At 50.2% G+C, this 14550-nt stretch overlaps 1 pseudogene; it reads left to right on the top strand.

The window, feature by feature from the left end:
* LOC127926482 (kelch-like protein 5) overlaps positions 1–14550 on the top strand; it is a 44250-nt pseudogene that overhangs the window by 8807 nt on the left and 20893 nt on the right.

Genomic DNA, 14550 nt, shown 5'->3' with positions numbered 1-14550 from the left:
CGTTGACTAGCTCAGTGCTGCATCCTCTCGTTGACTAGCTCAGTGCTGCCCCCCTCTCGTTGACTAGCTCAGTGCTGCCCCCTCTCGTTGACTAGCTCAGTGCTGCATCCTCTCGTTGACTAGCTCAGTGCTGCATCCTCTCGTTGACTAGCTCAGTGCTGCCCCCTCTCGTTGACTAGCTCAGTGCTGCATCCTCTCGTTGACTAGCTCAGTGCTGCATCCTCTCGTTGACTAGCTCAGTGCTGCCCCCTCTCGTTGACTAGCTCAGTGCTGACCCCCTCTCGTTGACTAATATAAAATAAATATAATATATGCCATTTAGCAGACGCTTTTATCCAAAGCGACTTACAGTCATGTGTGCATACATTCTACGTATGGGTGGTCCCGGGGATCGAACCCACTACCCTGGCGTTACAAGCGCCATGCTCTACCAACTGAGCTACAGAAGGACCACTAGCTCAGCGCTGCATCCTCTCTTTGACGAGCTCAGTGCTGCCCCCTCTCGTTGACTAGCTCAGTGCTGACCCCCTCTCGTTGACTAGCTCAGTGCTGACCCCCTCTCGTTGACTAGCTCAGTGCTGACCCCCTCTCGTTGACTAGCTCAGTGCTGCCCCCTCTCGTTGACTAGCTCAGTGCTGCCCCCTCTCGTTGACTAGCTCAGTGCTGCATCCTCTCGTTGACTAGCTCAGTGCTGCCCCCTCTCGTTGACTAGCTCAGTGCTGCATCCTCTCGTTGACTAGCTCAGTGCTGCCCCCTCTCGTTGACTAGCTCAGTGCTGCATCCTCTCGTTGACTAGCTCAGTGCTGCCCCCTCTCGTTGACTAGCTCAGTGCAGCCCCCTCTCGTTGACTAGCTCAGTGCTGCCCCCCTCTCGTTGACTAGCTCAGTGCTGCCCCCTCTCGTTGACTAGCTCAGTGCTGCCCCCTCTCGTTGACTAGCTCAGTGCTGCCCCCTCTCGTTGACTAGCTCAGTGCTGCATCCTCTCGTTGACTAGCTCAGTGCTGCCCCCTCTCGTTGACTAGCTCAGTGCTGCATCCTCTCTTTGACTAGCTCAGTGCTGACCCCCTCTCGTTGACTAGCTCAGTGCTGCATCCTCTCGTTGACTAGCTCAGTGCTGCCCCTCTCGTTGACTAGCTCAGTGCTGCCCCCTCTCGTTGACTAGCTCAGTGCAGCCCCCTCTCGTTGACTAGCTCAGTGCTGACCCCCTCGTTGACTAGCTCAGTGCAGCCCCCTCGTTGACTAGCTCAGTGCTGCCCCTCTCGTTGACTAGCTCATGCTGCCCCCTCTCGTTGACTAGCTCAGTGCTGCATCCTCTCTTTGACTAGCTCAGTGCTGCCCCTCTCGTTGACTAGCTCAGTGCTGACCCCCTCTCATTGACCCCCTCTCGTTGACTAGCTCAATGCTGCCCCCTCTCGTTGACTAGCTCAGTGCTGCCCCCCCCTCTCGTTGACTAGCTCAGTGCTGCATCCTCTCGTTGACTAGCTCAGTGCTGCCCCCTCTCGTTGACTAGCTCAGTGCTGCATCCTCTCTTTGACTAGCTCAGTGCTGACCCCCTCTCGTTGACTAGCTCAGTGCTGCATCCTCTCGTTGACTAGCTCAGTGCTGACCCCCTCTCGTTGATTTAACTATAGTTTAAGGCTGACCAGGGTACTGCAGACTAGCTCAGTGACTGTATTTGGCTAAGGTGTATGTAAACTTCGGACTAAAACTACACACACACACACACACACGTATAAATATATAATTATATATATAAATGACATTTGTAATCAGCACCTGTTTGGAACACACAGCTTTATCTTCTATTTTTAACTATTCACATGTATTCCACACATCTGACTTCCCCCTTTAACCTCCAGTGAACACGCCCCCTGTTTTGATTGGACAGCTTTAACCTCCAGTGAACACGCCCCCTGTTTTGATTTGACAGCTTCTACCTCCAGTGAACACGCCCCCTGTGTTGATTTGACAGCTTTAACCTCCAGTGAACACGCCCCCTGTGTTGATTTGACAGCTTTAACCTCCAGTGAACACGCCCCCTGTGTTGATTTGACAGCTTTAACCTCCAGTGAACACGCCCCCTGTGTTGATTTGACAGCTTTAACCTCCAGTGAACACGCCCCCTGTGTTGATTGGACAGCTTTAACCTCCAGTGAACACGCCCCCTGTTTTGATTGGACAGCTTTAACCTCCAGTGAACATATGTGTTGATTTGACAGCTTTAACCTCCAGTGAACACGCCCCCTGTTTTGATTGGACAGCAACCTCCAGTGAACCCCCCCTGTGTTGATTTGACAGCTTTAACCTCCAGTGAACACGCCCCCTGTGTTGATTGGACAGCTTTAACCTCCAGTGAACACGCCCCCTGTTTTGATTGGACAGCTTTAACCTCCAGTGAACACGCCCCCTGTTTTGATTGGACAGCTTTAACCTCCAGTGAACACGCCCCCTGTTTTGATTGGACAGCTTTAACCTCCAGTGAACACGCCCCCTGTTTTGATTGGACAGCTTTAACCTCCAGTGAACACGCCCTCTGTGTTGATTTGACAGTGTCTTCGAAAGGACCCCAGTGAACACCCCATTTAATGTTACATACATTCTAAAATATTTTAAATGAATACCTGCCATTGATCTACACACAGTACCCCCATAATGACATCACAATACCCCATAATGACATCACAGTACCCCATAATGACATCACAGTACCCCATAATGACATCAAAATACCCCAAATGACATACAGTACCCATAATGACATCGCAGTACCCCATAATGACATCACAATACCCCATAATGACATCACAGTACCCCATAATGACATCACAATACCCCATAATGACATCGCAGTACCCCGTAATGACATCGCAGTACCCCGTAATGACATCGCAGTACCCCGTAATGACATCGCAGTACCCCGTAATGACATCGCAGTACCCCGTAATGACATCGCAGTACCCCGTAATGACATCGCAGTACCCCATAATGACATCGCAGTACCCGTAATGACATCGCAGTACCCCGTAATGACATCGCAGTACCCCGTAATGACATCGCAGTACCCCGTAATGACATCGCAGTACCCCGTAATGACATCGCAGTACCCCGTAATGACATCGCAGTACCCCGTAATGACATCGCAGTACCCCGTAATGACATCGCAGTACCCCGTAATGACATCGCAGTACCCCGTAATGACATCGCAGTACCCCGTAATGACAAAGCGAAAATAGCTTTTTTTGTGGAAATCTATTAAAAATCAAAAAAGGGAAATACCTTATTTACAGTATTCAGACCCTTTGCTATGAGACTCGAAATTGAGCTCAGGTGCATCCTGTTCCCATTAATCATCCTTGAGATGTTTCTACAAATTAATTGGAGTCCACATGTGGTACATTTAATTGATCTGGACATGATTTTGGAAAGGCACTCATCTGTCTATATATGGTCCCACAGCTGACAGTGCAGGTCAGAGCAAAAACCCAAGGTGGAAGGAATAGTTTGTAGAGCTCTGAGACAGGATTGTGTTGATGCACAGATCTGGGGAAGGGTACCAAAACATTTCTGCAGCATTGAAGGTCCCCAAGAACATGGTGGCCTCCATCATTCTTAAATGGAAGAAGTTTGGAACCACTAAAACTCTTCTAAGATCTGGCCACCCGGTCAAACCGACCAATCAGGGGAGAAAAGCCTTGGTCAGGGAGGTGACCAAGAACCCAATGGTCACTCTGACAGAGATCTAGAGTTCCTCTGTGGAGATGGTTGTCCTTCTGTAAAATTCTCCCATCTCTGCAGCACTCCACCAATCAGGACTTCATGGTAGAGTGGCCAGACGGAAGCCACTCCTCAGTAAAAGACACATGACAGCCCGCTTGGAGTTTGCCAAAATGCACCTAAAGACTCTCAGACCATGAGAAACCATTTTCTCTGTTCTGATGAAACCAAGTGCCGTCTCTTTGCCTTGCCGGATGAAGTCATAAGACTATTCTATAAAATAATTTCTCTGTAATTAATATTACCTGATTGAACTAATCATGTAAATGTAATTAACTAGAAAGTCGGGGCACCACGAAATAATGTTTATAGAGCTGTTATCTTCTGAATAAACTCTTAAAGACCTGGTACTCTTTTACATCAATAGCAGTCAATATTTAATCATCACCTTATTCAGTCTCATCTGAAAGTTGTACATTCTTGGTTATCTTCATGAACCCTGGCTAACAAGTTGAATCAGCAATACAAAATTTTGTTTCATTATTTATTTACTAAATACTTAAACCGTCACACAGAATTACACATACACAGGATGGGTCATACATTGATTACTAATGATGTCATAAAATAACATGTCCCTAGTGGACGGAACAGATATGACTGCTGGTTACACAAAGAAAAGGGGTTGGGTTTGAGTGAAAGAGCGGGAAGACTGAGGAATAAATGGAATTTGGTCTCTGATCGGACCTCATGAAGCTATGCTATCGTAAATACAGAATCTTATGCATTCTAAATAACCACCCATTTTGGAAAAAAGGAAAATGCAAGAAATATTTACTCTGAGCGGTGCTTCAATAGGTTGGTGGTAGATGGAAGGCAGTGTTGGCCAACAGAGCTCTTCCTGTCCTTTGAAGAATGTCTGGTAGAACGGATGCGTTGTAGTACCGTCGTGTGTTTGGTAGAAGAGATACTTTGTCCGTCCTTTCCTAGTCCGCGTTTACAGCTGCTGCTGCTAACTCAACGGCTAGGAGGTATCACTTCTTTAGTGAATAAGAGTTCAAAGTTCATACCAAGTTGCCATACTTGAAGCTCACGCTGAAGTTGGCTTAGTTCTGTAGTTTGATATTAGCCCCATTTAACGTCGTCCTCACGTCCCCGGGAACACAAATGTTAATTTCGTTAATAGGGGCTTATGTAGTGGAGAGAGAAGGGCGTGTTTCATAGTTTACAACCAATGTCTGTTCACTTGGGCGGGGCTACGGAGTGAACAGAATTTATCTTATGGAAACAATTCTCGCATTTAGAAGCTAAAATTTACATTTAATCTTTTCACAAATTGCACAACAATTCCATGTGAATCTGATAACTAGAATGTGTAGACTTTCCAAGATACAGTTTGTCGTCCTATCATCAGTAATAATGTCTCAGACGACAACTGGTCTGACATCATATTCTTTAAGTACCAACGCATATTTTCAACTGGTTAGTAGAGAGAGAGGAAAGGGGGGGAAGGTATTTATGGGGGTCATAAACCTGACCAACAGGCCAACGTCATGACAACCGATTGAACTCTTTGGCCTGAATGCCAGGCGTCATGTCTGGAGGAAACCTTGCACCATCCCTACGGTGAAGCATGGTGGTGGCAGCATGATGCCTTGGGATTTGTTTTTCAGCAGCAGGGACTGGGAGACTCGTCAGGATCGAGGACAAAGGATGAACGGAGAAAAGTACAGAGAGAGATCCTTGATGAAAACCTGCTCCAGAGCGCTCAGAACCTCAGACTGGGGCTAAGGTTCAACTTCCACTAGGAAAACGACCTTAAGCACGTTACCAAGACAACCCAACCCAACAAGACTCTGAATGTCCTTCAGTGTCGCATCCGGAGTGTGGAAATTGACAACCCAAGTGGCTTCGGGAACAAGACTCTGAATGTCCTTCAGTGTCGCATCCGGAGACTCTGAATGTCCTTCAGTGTCGCATCCGGAGACTCTGAATGTCCTTCAGTGTCGCATCCGGAGACTCTGAATGTCCTTCAGTGTCGCATCCGGAGTGTGGAAATTGACAACCCAAGTGGCTTCGGGAACAAGACTCTGAATGTCCTTCAGTGTCGCATCCGGAGTGTGGAAATTGACAACCCAAGTGGCTTCGGGAACAAGACTCTGAATGTCCTTCAGTGTCGCATCCGGAGTGTGGAAATTGACAACCCAAGTGGCTTCGGGAACAAGACTCTGAATGTCCTTCAGTGTCGCATCCGGAGTGTGGAAATTGACAACCCAAGTGGCTTCGGGAACAAGGCTCTGAATGTCCTTCAGTGTCGCATCCGGAGTGTGGAAATTGACAACCCAAGTGGCTTCGGGAACAAGACTCTGAATGTCCTTCAGTGTCGCATCCGGAGTGTGGAAATTGACAACCCAAGTGGCTTCGGGAACAAGGCTCTGAATGTCCTTCAGTGTCGCATCCGGAGTGTGGAAATTGACAACCCAAGTGGCTTCGGGAACAAGACTCTGAATGTCCTTCAGTGTCGCATCCGGAGACTCTGAATGTCCTTCAGTGTCTCATCCGGAGACTCTGAATGTCCTTCAGTGTCGCATCCGGAGACTCTGAATGTCCTTCAGTGTCGCATCCGGAGACTCTGAATGTCCTTCAGTGTCGCATCCGGAGACTCTGAATGTCCTTCAGTGTCGCATCCGGAGACTCTGAATGTCCTTCAGTGTCTCATCCGGAGACTCTGAATGTCCTTCAGTGTCGCATCCGGAGACTCTGAATGTCCTTCAGTGTCGCATCCGGAGTGTGGAAATCGAACAAACCTGCCCCCGATAGTAAATAGTCTAATGTATTTGTGCGCGATGAAAGCCTTATTTTAGCCGAACAAAAATTCTCTCTTCCGAATAATCTCTGTTTTCTCTCTCTCGCTCTTTCTCTCGCTGTGCTGAGAGTCTCATTTATAGTGGTTTGAACATCTGAATTCCCCTCACCTTCCTCCCTGTCAGACTGGTCCTCTCTCTGGTCTGAACATCAGAATTCTCCTCCCTGTCAGACTGGTCCTCTCTCTGGTCTGAACATCAGAATTCTCCTTCCTGTCAGGCTGGTCCTGTCTCTCTCTCTGGTCTGAACATCTGAATTCCCCTTCCTGTCAGACTGGTCCTCTCTCTGGTCTGAACATCAGAATTCTCCTTCCTGTCAGGCTGGTCCTGTCTCTGGTCTGAACATCTGAATTCCCCTTCCTGTCAGACTGGTCCTCTCTCTGGTCTGAACATCTGAATTCCCTTCCTGTCAGACTGGTCCTCTCTCTGGTCTGAACATCTGAATTCCCCTTCCTGTCAGACTGGTCCTGTCTTCACTCACTCACTCACTCACTCACTCACTCACTCACTCACTCACTCACTCACTCACTCACTCACTCACTCACTCACTCACTCACTCACTCACTCATCTGAATTCTCCTTCCTGGCAGACTGGTCCTGTCGTCGGTGTCTGACTACTTTGCGGCCATGTTCACCAGTGATGTCCGAGAGGCCAAACAGGAAGAGGTTAAGATGGAGGGGGTGGACCCTGATGCATTGTGGGTGCTGGTACAATACGCTTACACAGGTACACACAATTACACACCACCCCTGTGTAGGGCTCAGGCCAAAAGAAGTGTACTAAACTATTTATATCACACACACTCAAAGGAGAGTTTATTAGGTACACCGTCCCATTCACCATAATGGATGGCTCCTACAGACAGGCATCAAGACATTCAGTTACTGTTCCATCGGACAGTTTATTAGGTACCCTTATAGAGCCTCTCTGAGTGTCCTGGTCAGTCCCCCCAGTCCTCAACCCTATAGAGCCTCTCTGAGTGTCCTGGTCAGTCCCCCCAGTCCTCAACCCTATAGAGCCTCTCTGAGTGTCCTGGTCAGTCCCCCCCAGTCCTCAACCCTATAGAGCCTTTCTGAGTGTTCTGGTCAGTCCTCAACCCTACAGAGCCTCTCTGAGTGTCCTGGTCAGTCCCCCCAGTCCTCAACCCTATAGAGCCTCTCTGAGTGTCCTGGTCAGTCCCCCCAGTCCTCAACCCTATAGAGCCTCTCTGAGTGTCCTGGTCAGTCCCCCCAGTCCTCAACCCTATAGAGCCTCTCTGAGTGTCCTGGTCAGTCCCCCCAGTCCTCAACCCTATAGAGCCTCTCTGAGTGTCCTGGTCAGTCCCCCCAGTCCTCAACCCTATAGAGCCTCTCTGAGTGTCCTGGTCAGTCCCCCCAGTCCTCAACCCTATAGAGCCTCTGAGTGTCCTGGTCAGTCCCCCCAGTCCTCAACCCTATAGAGCCTCTCTGAGTGTCCTGGTCAGTCCCCCCAGACATCAACCCTATAGAGCCTCTCTGAGTGTCCTGGTCAGTCCCCCCAGACCTCAACCCTATAGAGCCTCTGAGTATATGTGAGAGTTTAGGGTGTACCTAATAAACTGTCGGGTGAGTGTGTGTGTGTGTATACGAGGGTTTAGGGTGTACCTAATACACTCGTGTGTGTGTGTGTGTGTTTTTAAATATTGAATACACTACAAGTTGACAAAAGTCATCAAATTATGTATCTCTCTCTGTCTCTGTCTCTGTCTGTGCCTCTCTGTCTCTGTCTCTCTCTCTCTGTGCCTCTCTCTCTGTGTCTCTCTCTCTGTGCCTCTCTCTCTGTCTCTCTCTCTCTGTCTCTCTCTCTCTGTCTCTCTCTCTGTCTCTCTCTCTGTGTCTCTCTCTGTGTGTCTCTCTCTCTCTCTCTCTCTCTCTCTCTGTCTCTCTGTCTCTCTGTCTCTCTCTCTGTCTCTCTCTCTCTCTCTCTCTGTCTCTCTCTCTCTGTGCCTCTCCAGGTCGTGTGGAGTTGAGAGAGGACACTATAGAGTGTATATTGTCAGTAGCATGTCTCCTCCAGCTCCAGTCAGTGGTCCAGGCCTGCTGTAACTTCCTCATCAAACAGCTCCACCCGTCTAACTGTCTGGGGATACGCAGCTACGCAGACGCACAGAGCTGTACAGACCTCCACCACACTGCCCACAGCTACACCATGGTAGGTACACACTGCCCACAGCTACACCATGGTAGGTACACACTGCCCACAGCTACACCATGGTAGGTACACACTCCCACAGACACACAGAGCTGTACAGACCTCCACCACACTGCCCACAGCTACACCATGGTAGGTACACACTGCCCACAGCTACACCATGGTAGGTACACACTCCCACAGACACACAGAGCTGTACAGACCTCCACCACAGCTACACCATGGTAGGTACACACTCCTACAGACACACAGAGCTGTACAGACCTCCACCACACTGCCCACAGCTACACCATGGTAGGTACACACTGCCCACAGACACACCATGGTAGGTACACACTCCCACAGACACACAGAGCTGGACAGACCTCCACCACACTGCCCACAGCTACACCATGGTAGGTACACACTCCCACAGCTACACCATGGTAGGTACACACTCCCACAGACACACAGAGCTGGACAGACCTCCAACACACTGCCCACAGCTACACCATGGTAGGTACACACTGCCCACAGCTACACCATGGTAGGTACACACTCCTACAGACACACAGAGCTGTACAGACCTCCACCACACTGCCCACAGCTACACCATGGTAGGTACACACTGCCCACAGCTACACCATGGTAGGTACACACTCCTACAGACACACAGAGCTGTACAGACCTCCACCACACTGCCCACAGCTACACCATGGTAGGTACACACTGCCCACAGACACACCATGGTAGGTACACACTCCCACAGACACACAGAGCTGGACAGACCTCCACCACACTGCCCACAGCTACACCATGGTAGGTACACACTGCCCACAGCTACACCATGGTAGGTACACACTCCCACAGACACACAGAGCTGGACAGACCTCCAACACACTGCCCACAGCTACACCATGGTAGGTACACACTGCCCACAGCTACACCATGGTAGGTACACACTCCTACAGACACACAGAGCTGTACAGACCTCCACCACACTGCCCACAGCTACACCATGGTAGGTACACACTGCCCACAGCTACACCATGGTAGGTACACACTCCCACAGACACACAGAGCTGGACAGACCTCCACCACACTGCCCACAGCTACACCATGGTAGGTACACACTGCCCACAGCTACACCATGGTAGGTACACACTCCCACAGACACACAGAGCTGGACAGACCTCCAACACACTGCCCACAGCTACACCATGGTAGGTACACACTGCCCACAGCTACACCATGGTAGGTACACACTCCCACAGACACACAGAGCTGTACAGACCTCCACCACACTGCCCACAGCTACACCATGGTAGGTACACACTGCCCACAGCTACACCATGGTAGGTACACACTCCCACAGACACACAGAGCTGTACAGACCTCCACCACACTGCCCACAGCTACACCATGGTAGGTACACACTCCCACAGACACACAGAGCTGTACAGACCTCCACCACACTGCCCACAGCTACACCATGGTAGGTACACACTCCCACAGCCACACAGAGCTGTACAGACCTCCACCACACTGCCCACAGCTACACCATGGTAGGTACACATTTACATTTACATTTAAGTCATTTAGCAGACGCTCTTATCCAGAGCGACTTACAAATTGGTGCATACACCTTATGACAACCAGTGGAACAGCCACTTGCATCTAAATCTTGTTGGGGGGGAGAAGGATTACCTACCCTTACTTACCCTATCCTAGGTATTCCTTGAAGAGGTGGGGTTTCAGGTGTCTCCGGAAGGTGGTGATTGACTCCGCTGTCCTGGCGTCGTGAGGAGTTTGTTCCACCATTGGGGGCCAGAGCAGCGAACAGTTTTGACTGGGCTGAGCGGGAACTGTACTTCCTCAGTGGTAGGGAGGCGAGCAGGCCAGAGGTGGATGAACGCAGTGCCCTTGTTTGGGTGTAGGGCCTGATCAGAGCCTGGAGGTACTGAGGTGCCGTTCCCCTCACAGCTCCGTGGCGAGCACCATGGTCTTGTAGCGGATGCGAGCTTCAACTGGAAGCCAGTGGAGAGAGCGGAGGAGCGGGGTGACGTGAGAGAACTTGGGAAGGTTGAACACCAGACGGGCTGCGGCGTTCTGGATGAGTTGTAGGGGTTTAATGGCACAGGCAGGGAGCCCAGCCAACAGCGAGTTGCAGTAATCAAGACGGGAGATGACAAGTGCCTGGATTAGGACCTGCGCCGCTTCCTGTGTGAGGCAGGGTCGTACTCTGCGGATGTTGTAGAGCATGAACCTACAGGAACGGGACACCGCCTTGATGTTAGTTGAGAACGTCAGGGTGTTGTCCAGGATCACGCCAAGGTTCTTAGCGCTCTGGGAGGAGGACACAATGGAGTTGTCAACCGTGATGGCGAGATCATGGAACGGGCAGTCCTTCCCGGGAGGAAGAGGAGCTCCGTCTTGCTGAGGTTCAGCTTGAGGTGGTGATCCGTCATCCACACTGATATGTCTGCCAGACATGCAGAGATGCGATTCGCCACCTGGTCATCAGAAGGGGAAAGGAGAAGATTAATTGTGTGTCGTCTGCATAGCAATGATAGGAGAGACCATGTGAGGTTATGACAGAGCCAAGTGACTTGGTGTATAGCGAGAATAAGAGAGGGCCTAGAACAGAGCCCTGGGGGACACCAGTGGTGAGAGCGCGTGGTGAGGAGACAGATTCTCGCCACGCCACCTGGTAGGAGCGACCTGTCAGGTAGGACGCAATCCAAGCGTGGGCCGCGCCGGAGATGCCCAACTCGGAGAGGGTGGAGAGGAGGATCTGATGGTTCACAGTATCGAAGGCAGCCGATAGGTCTAGAAGGATGAGAGCAGAGGAGAGAGAGTTAGCTTTAGCAGTGCGGAGCGCCTCCGTGATACAGAGAAGAGCAGTCTCAGTTGAATGACTAGTCTTGAAACCTGACTGATTTGGATCAAGAAGGTCATTCTGAGAGAGATAGCGGTAGAGCTGGCCAAGGACGGCACGCTCAAGAGTTTTGGAGAGAAAAGAGAGAAGGGATACTGGTCTGTAGTTGTTGACATCGGAGGGATCGAGTGTAGGTTTTTTCAGAAAGGGTGCAACTCTCGCTCTCTTGAAGACGGGAGGGACGTAGCCAGCGGTCAGGGATGAGTTGATGAGCGAGGTGAGGTAAGGGAGAAGGTCTCCGGAAATGGTCTGGAGAAGAGAGGAGGGGATAGGGTCAAGCGGGCAGGTTGTTGGGCGGCCGGCCGTCACAAGACGCGAGATTTCATCTGGAGAGAGAGGGAGAAAGAGGTCAGAGCATAGGGTAGGGCAGTGTGAGCAGAACCAGCGGTGTCGTTTGACTTAGCAAACGAGGATCGGATGTCATCGACCTTCTTTTCAAAATGGTTGACGAAGTCATCTGCAGAGAGGGAGGAGGGAGGGGGGAGGATTCAGGAGGGAGGAGAAGGTGGCAAAGAGCTTCCTAGGGTTAGAGGCAGATGCTTGGAACTTAGAATGGTAGAAAGTGGCTTTAGCAGCAGAGACAGAGGAGGAAAATGTAGAGAGGAGGGAGTGAAAGGATGCCAGGTCCGCAGGGAGGCGAGTTTTCCTCCATTTCCGCTCGGCTGCCCGGAGCCCTGTTCTGTGAGCTCGCAATGAGTCGTCGAGCCACGGAGCGGGAGGGGAGGACCGAGCCGGCCTGGAGGATAGGGGACATAGGGAGTCAAAGGATGCAGTAAGGGAGGAGAGGAGGGTTGAGGAGGCAGAATCAGGAGATAGGTTGGAGAAAGTTTGAGCAGAGGGAAGAGAAGATAGGATGGAAGAGGAGAGAGTAGCGGGGGAGAGAGAGCGAAGGTTGGGACGGCGCGATACCATCCGAGTAGGGGCAGTGTGGGAAGTGTTGGATGAGAGCGAGAGGGAAAAGGATACAAGGTAGTGGTCGGAGACTTGGAGGGGAGTTGCAATGAGGTTAGTGGAAGAACAGCATCTAGTAAAGATGAGGTCAAGCGTATTGCCTGCCTTGTGAGTAGGGGGAAGGTGAGAGGGTGAGGTCAAAAGAGGAGAGGAGTGGAAAGAAGGAGGCAGAGAGGAATGAGTCAAAGGTAGACGTGGGGAGGTTAAAGTCGCCCAGAACTGTGAGAGGTGAGCCGTCCTCAGGAAAGGAGCTTATCAAGGCATCAAGCTCATTGATGAACTCTCCGAGGGAACCTGGAGGGCGATAAATGATAAGGATGTTAAGCTTGAAAGGGCTGGTAACTGTGACAGCATGGAATTCAAAGGAGGCAATAGACAGATGGGTAAGGGGAGAAAGAGAGAAAGACCACTTGGGAGAGATGAGGATCCCGGTGCCACCACCCCGCTGACCAGAAGCTCTCGGGGTGTGCGAGAACACGTGGGCGGACGAGGAGAGAGCAGTAGGAGTAGCAGTGTTATCTGTGGTGATCCATGTTTCCGTCAGTGCCAAGAAGTCAAGGGACTGGAGGGAGGCATAGGCTGAGATGAACTCTGCCTTGTTGGCCGCAGATTGGCAGTTCCAGAGGCTACCGGAGACCTGGAACTCCACGTGGGTCGTACGCGCTGGGACCACCAGGTTAGGGTGGTCGCGGCCACGCGGTGTGGAGCGTTTGTATGGTCTGTGCAGAGAGGAGAGAACAGGGATAGACAGACACATAGTTGACAGGCTACAGAAAAGGCTACGCTAATGCAAGGAAATTGGAATGACAAGCGGACTACACGTCTCGAATGTTCAGAAAGTTAGGCTTACGTAGCAAGAATCTTATTGACTAAAATGATTAAAATGATACAGTACTGCTAAAGTAGGCTAGCTGGCAGTAGCTGCGTTGTTGACACTACACTAATCAAGTCGTTCCGTTGAGTGTAATAATTTCTACAGTGCTGCTATTCGGGGCTAGCTGGCTAGCTAGCAGTGTTGTTTACGTTACGTTGAGTTAAAAGAACGACAATAGCTGGCTAACTAACCTAGGAAATCGCTCTAGACTACACAATTATCTTTGAAACAAAGACGGCTATGTAGCTAGCTATGTAGCTAGCTACGATCAAACAAATCAAACCGTTGTACTGTAATGAAATGAAAATGTGATACTACCTGTGAATGCGACCGGTTGAGTTCTATTCAGTAGACGTTGGCTAGCTAGCAGAGTCTCCTACGTTAAGGACGACAAATAGCTGGCTAGCGAACCTCAGTGAATTAAGATGATCACTCCAAGGCTACACACACTAAACTACACAATTATCTTGGAAACAAAGACAGCTATGTAGCTAGCTAACACTGAACTAATCAAGTCGTACAGTTGAGTGAATAGCACTACAGTGATGCTAATCTGTGTGCGTTAGCTAGCGTTGCTAGCTCCTGGGCGAATAGCAGTGAAGGCTACGTTAGGGCGACGAAATACGAAATACGATAATTATGCAATTATCTCTGATACAAGGACGGCTATGTAGCTAGCTAAGAAGAATGGCTAAGATTATGTAGCTAGCTAACAGTAAACTAATCAAGTCGTACAGTTGAGTGAATAGCACTACAGTGATGCTAATCTGTGTGCGTTAGCTAGCGTTAGCTAGCTCCTGGGCGAATAGCAGTGAAGGCTACGTTAGGGCGACGAAATACGATAATTATGCAATTATCTCTGATACAAGGACGGCTATGTAGCTAGCTAAGAAGAATTGCTAAGATTAGACAAATCAACCGTTGTACTATAATGAAATGTAATGAAAAAGTTATACAACCTGCAGAGCGAAGTGCGAATGCGACCGCTCGCTCCAACCGGAACCGTACACACTGCCCACAGCTACACCATGGTAGGTACACACTGCCCACAGCTACACCAT

This window comes from Oncorhynchus keta, unplaced genomic scaffold (assembly GCF_023373465.1).
Source record: "Oncorhynchus keta strain PuntledgeMale-10-30-2019 unplaced genomic scaffold, Oket_V2 Un_contig_7637_pilon_pilon, whole genome shotgun sequence".
NCBI classification, from domain to species: domain Eukaryota; kingdom Metazoa; phylum Chordata; class Actinopteri; order Salmoniformes; family Salmonidae; genus Oncorhynchus; species Oncorhynchus keta.
Note: the sequence above shows the minus strand (reverse complement) of the source record. Positions and strands in the feature narration are given on the sequence as shown.